Raw genomic sequence first — 17610 nt, 5'->3', positions numbered from 1 at the left:
CCAGGATCCATAATGTCTCAAACATACACACTAGATTTCACTTATCATATACTTTCTTTCTGTTTAAACGGTAAAAATCATGAGGCCAAAGGTTAAACTGTCTAACGGCTGTAGGTTTAGAATTTCCAGTTACATATTATAGAAGTGTAACCAAACACCAAGTTTCCATCAGCTGCTTGTACTGGGACATACATTAAGAGGCTGTACCTCCAAGCCACTCCTATCTAACATACCCTCTGTCTCTGTGCTTCAATCATGACTGCTCTCCCGTGTCACTGTTGTAAAATAAGGATCTGAGGCGTTGACTTGATTAATACAAACACGTCAAACCTGTTTGGTGGAGCTAACCTAGACCTATCAGACAGGATACTCAGCTGAACTGTGGATTTTCTACAGGTTTGCGTCACTTTCTTTCATTTCCTTGGAAAAATTGTCAAAGCACCAAGGTAAGACGGGAATGAGTGAGAAGAGGTAGATTAATATAACCTGGATATAGGACTTCAAGTATGAGATAAGTGTTTTAAATAGCCGGTCAGAGTGAAAGGCTTTCAGATCTTCTTCTTATCTGTAGATACTATTTACTGTTGTAACAAGCTACTGTTTCTGATATCTGTTCCTCCTTCATTAAAACTGGAACCTTGCTGATTTAGATATATCTTCTTACATGACTTTTGGATTTTGCCAAGTTCACTCCACCACAAAATAATGGAGACTAAATATGGAATGCATATCGTTATGTAAGTGAAAGGCACCCCTTCTGTTATGTTTCCATGAATTGGAATGCAGAAAATTATGCACTATTTCCAGTGTATATGCTGTTGTTGTGTGAACTGAGCCTTACTTGCCTTTAAGAAGTATTTCTTTTCCTCTCTGTCCTAGTGTGTACCTTTAGAATTTTTAAGACGTAAAATTGCCAAAAATCTTGCAAGTTGCTGGCCATGTTTTCTAACCCACCAGTCCTCCTGAGTCACAAGAGGAACTCCTTTTTTTATAATCTGCCAGTCAATCTGTCCTGGGGAATTTAGGGTGCGGTCACACGTCGCGTTTACCGCATGCGTTAAAAAACGCATTGGAATAGCTGGAGAGTGATTTGCCTAATTAAACACCTCTTAACACTTGTGTTTACAAAACGCATGCGTTAACCGCGATGTTAACGCATGCGTTAACAACCGCATGCGTTAACCGCGATGTTAACGCATGCGTTAACAATGCGTTAACGGTTGCGTTTTGTAAACACAGGTGTTAGCAGCTGTTTAATTAGGCAAATCATTCTCCAGCTATTGCAATGCGTTTTTAAACGCATGCGGTAAACGCGACGTGACAGCACCCTTAGCCTTTGTGCAGCGATAAACGTTGCCCTGCTGCAATGCTGTCTACAAAGGAGGTTGACTATACCTCTCTTATTCATGTTACATATTGGCGTAAGTGCCACCAGGTACCAGGTGTGTACATTACTGACACGTGACACCTTTACTGCAGATTTGTCCTTTAGACATGACAGGCAAATGATTATAACCTTCACAGCATATATGTAAGGAATATGAATGTTATTAGTGTGCTGCTAAGTAACAAGACCAAGTCATTAAACAGTACATAGCAAAATACAAAGCACTACACTACTCCAGTAAGTGAGTTTTGGAAATATTTTTGTAATATAGTTGCGTTGTGTCTTATATGTTCAATATTCACTGAACATATACACCCATCCCATATCAAAAAGCAAGAAAAAAAGAACAATTTAATTGTTGTCCTTTAAATCTACACATTATGCTACATCACTCCCTTCTCCATAACCCGCAGCTAAACTGATTAAATTAATATTTAAGTCATAGACCATAAATACACCAAGAAGAGCAGCACAATGCCTGCTAAGCTAAAAGCAATGAGAATTCAGGCATAAAGGACATCTACCATCAGATTTACTGAAGATTGATGTATCCTACTTAGAAGTTCCTGAGGAACTATGCTCCTCAGGACTACTTTTATTATAATTCTATACGCCGGAGCATCTCAGAGTGCCTTGTGTTATAATTTATTCACCTGTCCACCCCATCACCTGCTCTTTGCGCTGTAGGCAGGCAGGACTTGGGGGAGTGAATAAATTAGAAGACCAGGCATTTTGGTGACTGATTGGCTACCTTGAGCAACTACACTAGTATCGCTCTCAGACACTCCTAATAAATCTCCCCATTTCTGAATAAGTGTTCCTATTCAAATTAATATGATCTGAGATGCAGTTCCTAGGACCAGCCACTACACACTTCAGGCTCCATTTTCTATTTGCATGGCTGACACTTATCTGCCAAAATGTAAAGTGGTTGTGCCAACTTTGATTGTCAGCCATCTGATCGGGGGGGGGGGGGGGGTGTTCAACTGCTGGGAATCAATCCGATTGTGAGAATGGAGGACCCTCACTAATTGATGGGGCGGAGATACTCCATTAGTATGTATGTTGAATAGAGCAGAAGGATGGATGTTCTCAATGGATGTCCCAGAAGTCAACTCCCAATCATTCAGATTGTTGTCCTCTATTATGTGGACAGGGGATAACAATCAAACTTAGTGTAACCTTATTAAAGTAAAAGGCCTCAGAATCAGGCAAAAAGTTGGGTGCAAAATAAGAAAACTAATAGGTTGTGTAAACGTGTGCAGCCTGTGGAAACGGGCTCGTCTGCCAGCCGGAATGCAATGCCGGCACTGTATTAACTGTTACAGTTAAAGGGCTAATCCCATCTGGGCTTTCACATTTAATTTAATTCATCTGCCATATGTTAACATTTCTTCAATTGGATGTTGAAAAAAAAAAAGTTCCTGTGTGAAGATAATTTCTCGTAAATGCAACCATGTTGTCCCTCAGAAACAAGATATCTTCCTAGGATTCGACTACCACACACCACGACAAATTATTCTATGTGATTCCCCCTTCGAAAATAAACACAACAACGCCTACTTTGTGCTGCTCGCCTTTTTGTTTCCAAAATTATGGCATTTCTGTTCTAAAAGTGTTTGACAAAAATCTTTCTCACCAGAAGTGAAGTGGGCGGAGACTAATATCTCTCGGTCTATGCCCACAAGATGAGGCCAGTTAGCTTGCCCACATATCCCATGATGCCGGGTGTTCTCTCTCAAAGTAATTTAGCATTAAATCCATTTAGTTTACATGGAGGAGCAGGGAACATGTAATAAGTGGTAGAAATCATTAGTACATGAAGTCTATAGCCTGTGTTGTGTGAGTGGTGGCCAAACAAGCGCTTTTGAACCTTTCCCGACCACCTGGCTTCAGCGATCATTACCACAGGACAGCTGTGGGACATGCAGTAACTCCCAAACATTTCATATACAAAAACTATTTGTATCTTTATGCAATCACTCCAGCAAGGACACAGTCTTGTTTCTAAGGGAGCATATCCCTACATTTATGATAAACTGTCTTCACACAGGTAATTTTTTTTAATAACATCTAATTGAAGAAATGTATATAAATGGCAGATTAACTAAATTAAATGTAAATGCCCAGACGAGAATACCCCTTTAACTTTTAGCATGCACCTCCATGAGCTCCAACACATACCCATGTGTATGAGCCAACTGCCCTCTCTGAAAAGCTAAAGACCTGAAAGCAGGCTCTACTCCTACCTGGGTTTTTGACTTGGGCAGTCTTTTTCTACTGGCATGCAATCGAACCTTATCCATTGCTAAAGAAAACATTATTTATATAAGCTGAAAACTGCACAGGATAAATTGGCACTGGTACTAATTCTGACTGAGAACTAAGCTTGAAAACTAACTCTGATGAAAATATTACTATTTCTGCAGTTATATATTTGCAGGAGGATATGTGTATGTGTAAAGGTATGTGTGGCAAGTGTCCCACCTTAACCCAACCAAAGATCTTCTTCCGTGTAGGAGTTGCCATAAAAAATAAAGGATCCAGTTTGCTTTATCTTCTACGGTCTCTCAGGTAATTTTCAGTTAGCTGTAGGCTACTGAAAAGTTTTTACCAAACAGTGTTGGAGAGTGGCAGTGGCGTGAGGTGTATGTATCAATTCTCGGGATAAATTGTAGCTTGATAAATTTATTAGGAGAACTAGCTCAATAGTGGGTCTGAGATTGGAGCCTTGGAAGATTAATAGAAGCAATAGTGGATTATCAAATATGAAGTTCAGTGTATAGCCTGGGGCCCAGCCTTCAAGGGGGTCCATTGTCACCCAAACCCCCACCAGATTTTATACTGAGAACAGCCTACACCAGTGGTGGCGAACCTATGGCACGGGTGCCAGAGGCGGCACTCAGAGCACTTTCTGTGGGCACCCGGGCCATCACCCAAGAACACCAGACAGGACTCAAAAGAATCTTCCTGCAGTTCCAAGCAACTTAAAAGATGCTGCTTTCAGTCATATATTTAAGTAATACTTACTAATTGGGTATGTAGGAAGAGGGAGAATGAGTAGCCAGGGCCTCATTATCTTTGGAAGACCTTCTGCTGGCCCCACAATTCTCTGTGTACAGAGGGACAATGGAAAGAAGCTAAAATGATGCAAATTTTCCATCTTGTCCTCAGGAGGCCAATATGATCGAACGTTGTTGAAGAACAGGGAGCAATAAGTTACTGCTAAGTAAGGGGGGCTTTGGGTTGCAGTTTGGGCACTCGGACGCTAAAAGCTTCGCCATCACTGGCCTATACCCATGAAATCCTCATAAACCTGTTCTTACTCTAAATACACATGTACACAAGAGCCAGTTCATGACCTTTGAAGATCCTCCAAAGGTCCTGAATCTGCAGATTGAAAGCAGGCAAAAAGGACACATCCTCAATTCCCCAAGAAGTTTGATTCTGGTACCATATATGGAAAGTGAATTCCAGACTTGTAGGGGACTATAATATTCATACAGCCCAAGGCCCATGGCAGTCTTTGACAGACATAAAGTCCACTCTACTTTAGTAGGAAGGTTTCAAAAGATCATTAGTAATCCAGAACACCCTCTGTTTGATGTGGTAATCAGACAGCTGAGTTCTTTCAGTGGTAGGTACATGTCACTAAAGTGCAGAACTGACAGGTTTTAGGAAGGTTTTATTCCAATAGCAATGGCGGATCTCCGTATATGTCACAGGTGTCCCCGCGATCCATGTTGCGGATCCGGGTGCTCCCGTGCTCTGCTGCTGCTGCTGCTCCATCCCCCTCGGGTCAGTACTTACCTGTCCCGGCTCCTGTTGGCTCCGCCGCGGTCCCGTCCAGGCTGCAGGTCTGTCTCCTGTGTAGGCCACGCGCTCCCGCTGCTAGGGCGCTCGCGCGCCTACTCTCTAGGAATTTAAAGGGCCAGCGTCCTCCTTATTGGTGCTGGCATACCTGGCTCTGCTATATAACCTGGCTCCTCCGTGTTCTCGAGCGTTTCCAGACACCTCTGTAATTCCCGTGTTCCGTGGTGTTTCATGTTGTTCCTGTGGCGGTCCTGGTATCCTGTGGCGGTCCCGGTATCCCGTGGCGTTCCCGGCATCCTGTGGCGTTCCCGGTATCCTGTGGCGCTCCGGTAATCCAGCAGCCATCCGAGGTCCTGCCTGCCATCTGTGGTCTCCGTGTCCCTACCTTGGCTGCCGCCGTGGGCCTAGTCGCACCTGCGGAGCGACCTGGTGACTCCCCGCCACAGCAAGACCATCCCGCTTTGCGGCGGGCTCTGGCGAAGACCAGGAGATCACTTAGACTCCGCTCCCGGGTGCGGCTAAGGTTGTTATCTCCCGCGGTGGACCAGGGAGTCCACTGGCAGTTTTGCAGGGTATTATTATGAACCAGCAATAAACGATAGCTTGTTAATGTCCCATAGTGAGACAAGTTAAAAAGTAAAAAAAAGTTTCAAATAAAAATAAACTAATAAATTAATCAAACAGCCCTGTTACATATTACACTTACACATAAATAAAGTGAAAATCACAATACAAACCTCACATATGTAGTATGGCCACATCTGTAATGACCAGTACAATAAAACAAAATCAATCAAATTAAAAACACCAAAAATTATGATTTTTACCTATGTTATCCCACATAAAATGCAAAAAAGTGATTAAAAACTGTATCAACACAAACATGGCACTGTTGTAAAGCACAACCTGTCTCACAAAAAAACAACCTCTCATCCAGCTATTTAGAAAAAATTAAGAGTTATGCTTGTTGGAAAATGGTGATGCAAAAATTATAGATTTTTTTTTCCCCACAAGAGGTTTTAATGTACAAAAGTAGTAAAACGTAAGTATAACTATAGAAATTTGGTATCACGGTAATCATACTGACCCACTGAATACACTAAAAATATTACTTAGAATATATGGTGAATACCAAAAAAAGTCAAAAATCAATTACAGTGTTGATGTTTTTCTAAAACGCCCCCACAAAAAAAAGTACATACATTTTCAGCAATAGGTCATAGCTACCACAATATAGTACCACTGAAAATTGCATCTCCTCCGGCAAATAATGAGCTCTTGCATGGCAACATTACTGGAAAAACAAATGTTTTATAGCTCAAAAAAGTGCGCCATTAACCAACTAAAAACCACTAAATTCTATAAGGCAAAACTGGCTAATGCATGGCCCTCCTTCCCTTCTTTGCCTTGTTTTGCACCCCTACATAAAGTAACGTCCACATGTGGCATACCACCATACTCGGGTGAAATTGCATAACAAATTTTAAGATGGGTTTTCACTTTTTATCTTTTGTGCATGTGTAAATATCTGGGCTAAATAAACGTATTACCAACAAAGTCTGACCATTCTAAATTTCACTTCCATATTGATTTCATTACTATGAAGATCTCAAGAGGCTAGCAATATTCCTAAAAGCTGTTTCTGATAGTTTGAGGGGTGCAGACTTATATATGGGGGGTTTCTATAATTATATATTTCAAATATCATTAAAAACAGTAATGATCCCCAAAAAAGTCAATTCTGAAATCTCCTTGAAAATACGGAAACCGATGATCGATTTGGAAGCCGCGTGACATCAAAATAAATTATCCAGACATTGACTGAATTGTAAAGCAGACTGATGGGAAATGTTATTCAGCAACTAATTTAGGTGAAAAAAAAGATAATTGAGAATTTTGAAAATGTCAAAAACTCACCATTTTTAATTTTTTTTTACCAAATTTTACCATGTCAACATGTGACGAAAAAACTTAAAATCGCTTTAATAAAATAATCAAACGTTATAACCATATAAACCAAATATCTATTCACTAGTGATGCTTATTATTATTATTCATTTATTTATAGAGATCCATTAATTCCATGGTGCTGTACAATCAGTAAGTGGGTCACATTAAGACAAAAACAGGTGCAAGTACAAAATTAAAAACTACAGTGATCAGGAGACAAGGAGGAGGAGGACCCTGCCCATCAGGGCTCACAATCTAGTGGTAGAGTTCAGCGATATATGGAGGGGACATGCTGTGGATGGCTTTGTGGATCATGGTTAGCATTTTAAATTGAATTTGCTGAGCAATGGGTCACCAGTGGAGAGACTGGCAGAGAGGAGATGCAGAGGAGAATTGAGGACACAGATAGATTAGCCAGGCAGCAAAGTTTAGGATAGATTGGAGGGGTGTTAGGGAGTTAGCTGGGAGACAGCAGAGAAGAATGTTACTGTAGTCCAAGCGAGAGATGATGAGGGCATGGACTAGTAATTTTATAGACTCTGGAGTGAGAAAGGGTTGAATGCGAGAGATGTTCTTGAGATGAAGGCGGAAGGCAGAGTCAAAGATGGCTCAAAGGAAACGGACTTTAGGTACCGGGGAGAGTGTGGATCCATGAATTGTGACGGTTAGGTCAGGTGGGAGGGATGTGTTAGGTGGAAGAAATATTATGAGTTCTGCTTTGTCCATGTTAAGTTTTAGAAAACGTTAAGAGAAAAAGGAGTATATGGCTGACAGACACTGGCTAGAAGAGAGGAGATATCTGGACCAGAAATATAGATCTGTGTGTTATCTGCATATGAATGGTTTTGGAAGCCATATGACTTTATTAGGTGTCCCAGACGAGAGGTGTAGAGGGTGAAGATCAGGACAGAGCACTGAGGGACACCAACAGAGAGGGGGCGAGGTAAAGAGGTGGTGTGAGTGTGATAGACACTGAATGTCCGGTTGGAAAGGTATGAGGAGATCCAGGAGAGGGCACTGTAAGTGATACCTAGAGAATAAATCGTCTGCAGCAGGAGAGAATGGTCGACTGTGTCAAGAGCAGAGGACATGTCAAGGAGGAGGAGAACAGAGTAGTGATATTTTGCCTTAGCTGACAGTAGGTCATCAGAAACTTTTGTCAGGGCAGTCTCAGTGGAGTGATTGGGCTGAAAACCAGATTGTAGTTTGTCAAGGAAAAAGTTGGCCGAGAGGAAGGAAGATAGTTCTAGATGGACATATTGTTCCAGGAGTTTTGAGGCAAATCGAAGTAGTGAAATGTAGTGAATTGAAATCTTTGTGGATGCTGCCCTGGTCTCTCAGCATCACATCCCAGTGGTCCGCCTCGAGAAGCCCCTGGTCATCCCCTCGGTCAGTGGCCAGATTCTCTCCGATCCAGTCCGGTACCGCACACAGCCTCTGTACCTGCAAGTTCGAGCCCTACATTAGGAGAGTCTGTCCTTCTATGTACTGGCTTACTCCACCTCGCCCCTCTTGTTGGGTCTTCTGTGGTTGCAGCTCCATGCTCCAGTGCTTGATTGGAGGACGGGGGAGATTCTTCGCTGGGGGCCAGATTGCCAGTCCCGTTCCATGGTGGTTCCTCATCCAATATTCCAGGAATTCGTTAACCACATCTTCAGGGATCTACTATATACCTGTGTAGTGGTCTATCTTGACGACATTCTGGTGTTTTCTCCGGATCTCGAGTCCCACCACTCTCATTTACGGCAAGTCCTCAGTCCTCAATCACCTTTATGCCAAACTTGAAAAGTGCCAGTTTCACCAGCGGAGTCTTCCTTTACTTGGTTATATTATCTCAGACAGAGGTCTCCTGATGGATCCTGCCAAGCTATCTAATGCTCTTCAATGGTCTAGTCCTTTAGGACTACACGCTATACCACGGTTTCTGGGCATTTCAAATTACTACCGGCAGTTCATCCCGCCGCTGCAGAAGCCTTTACGAACTTAAAGTCTGCGTTTGCTTCAACCACAGTTCTTGTGCGTCCCGACACAGAGAAGCTTTTCCATATGGAAGTGGATGCCTCCTCAGTGGGGGCCGGTGCAGTGCTCACGCAGAAGGGTCCCAAAGGTCGAATACTCACCTGTGTTTTTTTCTCTAAGACTTTCTCCCCTGCAGAGAGGAATTATTCCATAGGAGATAGAGAACTTCTGGCCATCAAACTTGCCCTGGAAGAATGTCGATATCTTCTGGAGATGGCTCACCATCCAGTCTGCGGATATACAGACCATAAGAATCTCCTGTATCTCCAGACAGCCCAACGTCTCAACCCTAGGCAAGCCCGTTGGTCTCTATTCTTCTCACACTTCAACCTCCTGATCCACTTCCGTCCTGCTGAGAAGAATATAAAGACTGATGCTCTTTCCTGTGCCTCTGATGTCATAGGAACCACCTCCTCGGTACATTATTACTCCTGAACAGCTGGTTGTTGCTTCTCCAGTGGATCTTCATCAACTACCTCCTGGCAAGACCTATGTCAGACCGGCTCTACGGAAGAAAATTCTAAGTTGTGGACATTGCTCACGAGTGCCTGGGCACCATGGGGTGCAGCGCTCTTTCACTCTCGTGTCCCGATTCTACTGGTGGCCAGATCTGGTCAAGGATGTTTGGGACTTTGTGGCTTCATGTGCTTCCTATGCCCAAAATAAGCCATTGCGTCTCAAGCCTGCTGGTCTCCTTCTGCCGTGGCCGATACCCAGCTGCCATCTTCTGGCAATACCGTCATCTGGGTGGTAACAGACTGTTTTTCCAAAATGTCCCATTTTGTCCCTCTTCCAGGTCTGCAGTCTTCTCCACGTCTTGCCAGTCTCTTCTTCCACCACATCTTCCGGTTCCATGGACTTCCCCAGCACATTGTTTCTGATTGAGGGCTTCAACTCGTCTCCAAACTATGGGTAAAGAAAAACACGGCAATAACAACATCACTCCTTCCACAAACAACGGGAAGTTTTAGATGTGGCCAGGCGAACTGTAAATGCTGCATGAGTATCCAACACCGAAAAAACTCCTTCACTAGCAATCAAACCGGAGAAACCTTCAAAATTCACCAATTTCTCAACTGTTCATCTATGTCATTTATCTGATGGAATGCACATGCGGCCTACAGTATGTAGGTTGTACCTGCCTTACTTTACGCACCAGAATGAATGGGCACAGAAGCAAAATAACAAATGGATATACCAAACACAGTGGGGCAGATTTATCAAGCAGTCTGAAAGTCAGAATATTTCCAGTTGCCCATGGCAACCAATCACAGCTCAGCTTTCATTTCACCAGTGCTCATGAATATTTTAAAGGGGAGCTGTGATTGGTTGCCATGGGCAATTGGAAATATTCTGACTTTCAGACTGCTTGATAAATCTGCCCCAGTGTCTCTAAACACGCTCTAGTCTGTCACGATAAGAATATGTCAGCTTTCACACTTACACCCATTGAATCCATACCCAAAGACGACGGTGACCGTTTCCAAAAATTGCGTAAACGTGAAAAGTATTGGATTTTTAAATTGAACAGCCTCAACCCAGCAGGGCCCAACGAAATGTTTGAAGAAAATTTCTAACATACCACCACCAAAACCCCCTCTTTCTCTCCCCCACCCCGTACTGATAACCAATGGTTTGCCAAATTAACCTCAAAAGCCAACAATGAATTTTAATCAATTAATCCATTATGTGTATATGTGCGTGTATGTATGTATGCATATGCATATGTGATTATATTATATGCGTGTGTGTATGTTTTCATATATATGTATATATAGATATATCCACAACCTATTTGTGATCGGTCATCAAATTATGTATCCACTATGATTCACCGACTTATGAATTCATTCATTCAATTGAAATGTTTTTAATTTTAATTTTTATTTACTCATGTTTATATACCATATTTTAGATCTATGCTTCCTTAAACACATCCAATCTAGTATCTATTGGCCACCGCCGATTGTTATATAATATATATTATATAATTTTATATTTCACTATATGGGCTCTTAACTATACCACTTATAATCCATGTATTCGTTTAAATTATTATCAACATTGAGCATATCCAATTCAATACCCCCCCCTTCTTTCAACAAATTATAAACTTCCATTTTCAGCATTCCATTCAAATTCTTTGATTAACACACCTCCCAAACATTCTAAACCTCATAACCTCCTTTCTTGTACCGGCACCCGATTCACTAACATCGCAGTGAATCGCCCCGTGCACTTAGATTCTATATGACGCCGCTATGCGGGACGCCATTTTCTTGGCTCCCCGCAGGCTAGTGCGCATGCGCACAGCGCACATTCACCCGCCAACGCTGATAGACTCGCTGTCATATATACCAGCATGTGAGCGCACACGCACTGGAGCGATCCTCACGCTTCTCCAGGGCTCGGTAAGTCACATCCCCTTACCCCATCCAGTTCAAACAGGGACCTCTCATTATAAGAATAGGTTCATCTGTTAGTTATTTATTCAACCTACAAACCTTTGGCCATGTATTTTTGATCATTTATTTATTTATATAATTATTTTTGGTCATATACTTATGAAATTATCTATTTATTTATTTATTTATTCAATTATCTATATATCGATCCCATATCTCTTATTTCACTGATCTTACCTGATTCTTAAGTACCACTTTATTTATTATTTACTATTTATTATTGATTCATTATGTTCTATATGTCATATATATCGTCTTGTTTTTTATTATACATTTCTCAATTACCAACCAATAATGAATGAAATAATTGATTATCACAGTCCCCCAATTTAAGTACTTTTCCTATATCATTTTGTTACCCTATCTATTAGTATGGACTTACGTTTTTATATATTTTTTATATATTTCTCATTTATCAATGATGCCCTATTGACATCAGGTCACAGATACCGTGTGATCTGGATTTTAACTTTTTATTTATTAGTCCCTTTATGTAATTATTTTCATATCATATCATGATCTATACCATATATTTTTAAACTGATTTATTCTCACCTATATTACCCCCTGCTCTTCCTTCACCGATTACATCAACCAGTAGCCCCTTGCACCAATTCTTATTTTTGTATGTATACTTTTGTTCTTCGTCAACTAACAGATCACTAATCCACTTGAAAAAGGGGACCACAGATCCCCGAAACGCGTTGTGTGTCTTCCGTGTACCTTTTATGATTTAAATAAAAAGAGAACCTATTGGAACCATCACCCGGTCTTGTTGTGCGCCACCCGCTCTTGACTTCCCTGCACCTAGTCTCCAAATTCTGGCGTTCCCTGTGTAACCAGCTAAAAGTAAAGTTGAACTTCTCTTCCGCCTATTACCCACAGTCTAATGGTCAAGTGGAGAGAGTTAACCAGACTCTGGACTGCTATCTTTGACTGGTCTATTCTGTTGCCATGGGTAGGGTTTTCCTATAACTCCCTAGACTCTGCCTCTACCGGCTCAGCACCTTTCTTCATCAACTATGGACTGCATCCATGCCCTCCTCTTCCTCTACCTGTGTCCTTGGACGTTCCTGCGGTTGAAGAGTTGGTACAGGATCTAAAGTCCATTTGGGAGGAGACTCGCCTTTCCCGGCTATGGGCTTCTGCTCGACCAAGCTCCAGGTGGATAGGAAGCGCAGGTCTCCTCCTGTCTCCTCTCCTGGTGACAAAGTCTGGCTGTCCTCCAGGTATGTCTGACTAAAAATCCCTGGCTATAAACTTGGTAGTCGTTTCCTGGGTCCCTTCGAGGTGCTTACTCGCATCAATCCAGTGGCGCCTCCTTCCCACCATGCGCATCCCAAACTCTTTCCATATCTATTTTACTCAAGCCTGTTATTCTGAACCGTTTCTCCCGGCAAGTACCTCCTCCTGCTCCTGACGCTGATTCCACCGACGTCTTTGAGGTAAGGGAGGTCCTAGATATGAAGACGGTGAAAGGGAACCGGTTCTTCTTGGTTGACTCAAAGGGGTTTGGGCCGGAGGAGAGATCCTGGGAACACGAGGATAACATTCTGGACCGCAGTCTCCTGCAGAGGTTCTGAAGGAGGGGGGGGGCTGTCACGGGTGCTCCCACGACTTGGGTCGCAGGCTCACCTGTGATCCTTGGTGTGCCCCATGTCTTATCTCTCCCGGTTCCTGATTCCCGCCCATCGGCCGTGCGCAGGTGGTCCCGTCTCCTAGGGAGGATGTGCGCTGGCCCTTTACAGGAAATGGATAAAGACTGGCATCTCCTAGCATTCCCTGCCGGATCTTTCTGCTTATGCCATTGTGAAAGTCTCCCTGCGATATTCCTGTGTGTTCCTGCATTACTGTTCCCACGTTCCTGTTCCCGTGCTCCTGTGTTTTCCTGCCTTCCTGCTCCTGTGTGTTCCAGTCCGTTCCTGTGTTCCTGTACCCATCTGCCTGGACCTCCCGTTGCTGACCCTAGATTGGACTTGATCTTGCATCTCTGCCGCCTGTGCTGACCCTGTGCCTGAACTTTACCACAAAACTGTCTCCTGAAAAAGTAACTCGACCTTGGCTGCCATTGTGGGCTAGTCGCACCTGTGGAACGACCTGGTGGCATCCCGCTGCAGCAAGACCATCCCCCTTTGCAGCAGGATCTGGTGAAGACCAGGTGCCACTTAAGATTCCAGTCCCAGTTGTCGGCTACTACCACCTGCCGCGGTGGTCCAGAGGAGCCACAGATTCCGCATCCTGACACAGTGTAACAGAATGTGAAGCTGCAGCACGGAGGGTCTTTGGTAACAACCCCTGGAGCCCTTTGGTTCTTTAGCATAATTTTAAAAGTTGATTTTAAAGGAAGGAGGCCATGGATAACAAATATAAGAAGATTACTACAGTCACAGTGCCCAGATCTATCAGTAAGTGTTACTGATTTATCTATGCTTGATTTTGACGTAAGATTTCCTTAAATTAGACAAGTGCCTTTTAAGACTGTGTTTTTGTTTAATAATTCACCCAACAAAGAGTTAATGTTGAAAAACACATCAGTAGCTTAGCCTACTAACTTAGGATGCATTCACTTGGTGCGTTTTGAGTTTAGTAACCGTGAGGAACTGCAATGTTACCTCAGCAAGTGATCATGGTCTGAGCTTTTGAATGTTAGCAATCAAAAAGCACTCTGTCACCGCAGCTTTAGGGAGCGTTCATGTGTTCAGTTTTTTAGATGCAATTTTTGAAGTCAAAAGAAGGTGTGGTTCATAATTGGTGAGAACATATCATGGGCTGCTCCTCCTCTTTTTTAACTCCACTCTTGGCCTGGGCATCAAAAACTGCATCTGAAAAACTGAACTTGTGAACACAGCCTCAGAGTGGTACATGAGTGTGGTTTACCTAGAAATTGAACACACACGACACTTGTGCTCCAAATTCCCATAGACTATTCTATGGGAGGGCAGAGATGGAATTTTTGCTCAGGAGCACTGCCTATTATTCATGCATTTTGCTGCAATTTTTCAGCAGAGAAAGCTGTGGGATGTCCTGGAGACATTGTTTACCTGTGGCCTGGACCTGGGGCATAATTAGGAGAGGCAGGGCCCCACAGCAGGTTTCTGAATGGGACCTCGCCTCCTGCTTAAAAAAATCTATATTTGTAGACTCGCACATATTTATGCACTCATATGCTGTACATACACATACTTATACACTTGTGCACGCGTGTAGGGCATATACACATCGCATATACACACATACAGTGTGATATACAGACGTACAGCATATGTACACACATACAGTACATATACACACTATACACCATATACAGCTTATACACATCACAGATACACACATACAGCAAATATACATCACATACGTTATATATATATATTATGCTCTACAGTGTAATATGTATATAAAGGTGCACATCCTCCATTCTTTAGTGTGGCAGGCAGATGCCGGGCCCCCTGACACTGTGGGCCCCATAGCAGCTGCTATGGCTGCTCCCGCTGTAGTTTAGCCCCACCCTGGACACTAATAATGCCTCAAGTACATTTTTGGACTGCCCAGCGTTATATTACACATGCCCCCCACAAACTGGGAACAAGCACTTATTACCTTCTAATTTCCTGGTTAAACCTGTTCACATTCTACATCATGATCCCACTTCTTATCATCAGCCACAGGGCAAGGCAACCACTTGACCAAAGGAATTTCGACCTGACTAAAGGAGGAGTAGCGTATCTACCTAACCCTTCACTGCCCACAGCCTGTTTAACCCTCATCTCCTCATACTGTCTATTTCCGTCCTCCCATTTACCGCCACTACATCTGTAAAGCTGCTGTTCTCTGTTTCTTTCCATAATTCACAGCAGATACCGGTGACGTCACGCACATGCGCACAAGCTTCCTCCGCTCATCGCTTCCTTCCACTTGGGAGCGCGCGTGCGCGATCTGGTCAGCGGAGATCGGCACCTCCCGGCTCATGCGCCGTCCCGTGTGGTGAGTTTTGTGATGCTCTTACTCGGTACCGAGCATTACCGGGGTAACAGCTGCAGGGGTCGTTATTTTAGGGTGTGTGATGACTGATAACTGCTCATGTCTGATTGGCGGCTGTATGTGACGTCATAGCCTTCACAGAAATGGGGGGTAATGAGTGACATCATGATCCAGCAATATACTGGATTCATAGTGTCCGGTAGAAGTGATGCTGATGCTTTATCCGATAACAGGTGACATAGTGTGTAACGTTAACCTTGAGGCGATTATCATAAGTGTCATTGTCATGTTTTGTCTCGGAAAATGATAGATGCCTACAGCTACAGCGCCACAGAAAGCGTATAATAATAAATATAAAATAATGTGAGGAATATGTACATAAATTGTATAAGGGTGTATGCGGAACAACTAACCATCCATGCGTGTAACTACTTACCAGCGCTGATGATTGCTAGTAAGTTTGCTGTGTAGTAGTGATGAGTCTCCAAAAAAGAGAATCTGCTATATAGGCCGGACATTATTTATTCTTTGTACACGTCTTGTAACGGAAGTAAGTGTTTTACAGTTCTTTTTGTTTATTGTACAGCTCTCCTCGGATTAGATCCCAACCTCCAATTTTGGTGACATTCCTTGGAAAAAATAACTTAAATATTGCATTTATGGGCAGCTTTAAAACATATTTATACATGTGAATCTGTTTCACATGTATATGGACAGTTTTAGCTTCTGCAACATAGTCTACTATGTGTGAATATACACTTATTGGGGGACATTTATCTTAGCGCTAGCATATGGTAAAGGCTCCAGCCTCCTTATATATTCAGCATTGCAGATGTGCCAGCTTACAATTGCAGTGCAACCAGCAACGTCACTAGAAGGGCATCTATTTAAAGGAGTTATCCAGTGACATACAAGTTAGCCCCTAACCACAGGATAGGGGCCAGCTTGTTGATCGGTGGGGGTCTCAGTGATGTTATACCCCCGAGATGAAGAGAGCAACCAGCACGACCGGCTGCTCTCTTTATCTTGGGATAAGACTGGGGTAAACCTTCTCCCGTTCTCATGATCTGTGGGGGTTTCATCACTGAGACCCCAACCAATCAGCAAATTGGTCCCTATCCTGTGGATAGGAGCTAACTAGAGAACCCCTTTAACTAGTTCTGTTTAATACCCTATAGCTTTACTTCTGGTGTTGCTATATTTGAAATCTAGCTGCTAAAATAAGAGTAGGCTTTTGCTTAGTAACAGTGCCCTCGACCATCAGGTGACACATGGATCTCCATGCTCTTGTCTGGGGAAAGACTCCATACAGGATCTGATCTTTTATTGACAATGAATATATTACTGGCATGTAGTGCCAACTACAGCACAATATGCCTGTGTGTTTAGTTTTTTTTTTTTTTTCATTTTCTTTTAATATAAACCAGAAAATCATATTGTGTAATAACTGTAGTCAGAGCCATTTGCCAACTACTGAGAAGCTTCTCATGTCACACGCAAATGAAACTTGTTTCTGTGTCCATCCTGTTACTGAATTGAGGCTGCTTTACATCAGCAACAGGCACAGGATTTCTGTTAAAGGACATCTAGCAAAAGTTTGACGGATGGTAGATGTCCAGAATCACATGCTTGTTTCTTTATACACTAATTGGAACTTAATGCTTAATGAAAGGGCATATTTGCTACGAAAATTTTTTTTTTAAAATATGTAAATGAGCCGTGGGCGATCAGGCTAAGGTCGCCTAAGCGCCTCGGCATCGCTGGGTTTTTATTTATGGACGCCTCCCACCCTGTAACTAGTCCTGGTCAAGGAGCCGGCTGGTGAGTGATCTCTCCGGGTGCAGTCACACGTCACGTCTAATTCATGTGTTTCAAAAAGCTAAAGAGAGATTTGCCTAATTAAACAGCTGTCAACACATGCGTTAACGGTTGCGTTTTTTAAACGCAAATATTTACAGCTGTTTAATTAAGCAAATCTCTCTCCAGCTCATAAAATGT

The 17610-nt window shown here is 42.8% G+C and overlaps 1 protein-coding gene across 3 annotated transcripts in view; it reads left to right on the top strand.

Annotated features, from left to right (window-relative positions):
- Positions 1 to 305: 305 nt before the first annotated feature.
- CPT1C (carnitine palmitoyltransferase 1C) overlaps positions 306 to 17610 on the top strand; it is a 58218-nt gene continuing 40913 nt past the window's right edge. For 2 of the 3 annotated variants that reach the window (XM_072110295.1, XM_072110293.1), the window contains exon 1: positions 15486 to 15615. The gene's annotated coding sequence lies outside the window, so the exon portion shown is untranslated. Of the gene's footprint in view, positions 447 to 15485; positions 15616 to 17610 lie in introns of those variants that run through there. The other variant, XM_072110294.1, reaches the window with a different exon arrangement.

The sequence above is a fragment of the Engystomops pustulosus genome, chromosome 6 (genome assembly GCF_040894005.1).
Source record: "Engystomops pustulosus chromosome 6, aEngPut4.maternal, whole genome shotgun sequence".
In the NCBI taxonomy this organism is placed as follows: domain Eukaryota; kingdom Metazoa; phylum Chordata; class Amphibia; order Anura; family Leptodactylidae; genus Engystomops; species Engystomops pustulosus.
This window is presented reverse-complemented; position numbering and strand designations above follow the sequence as displayed.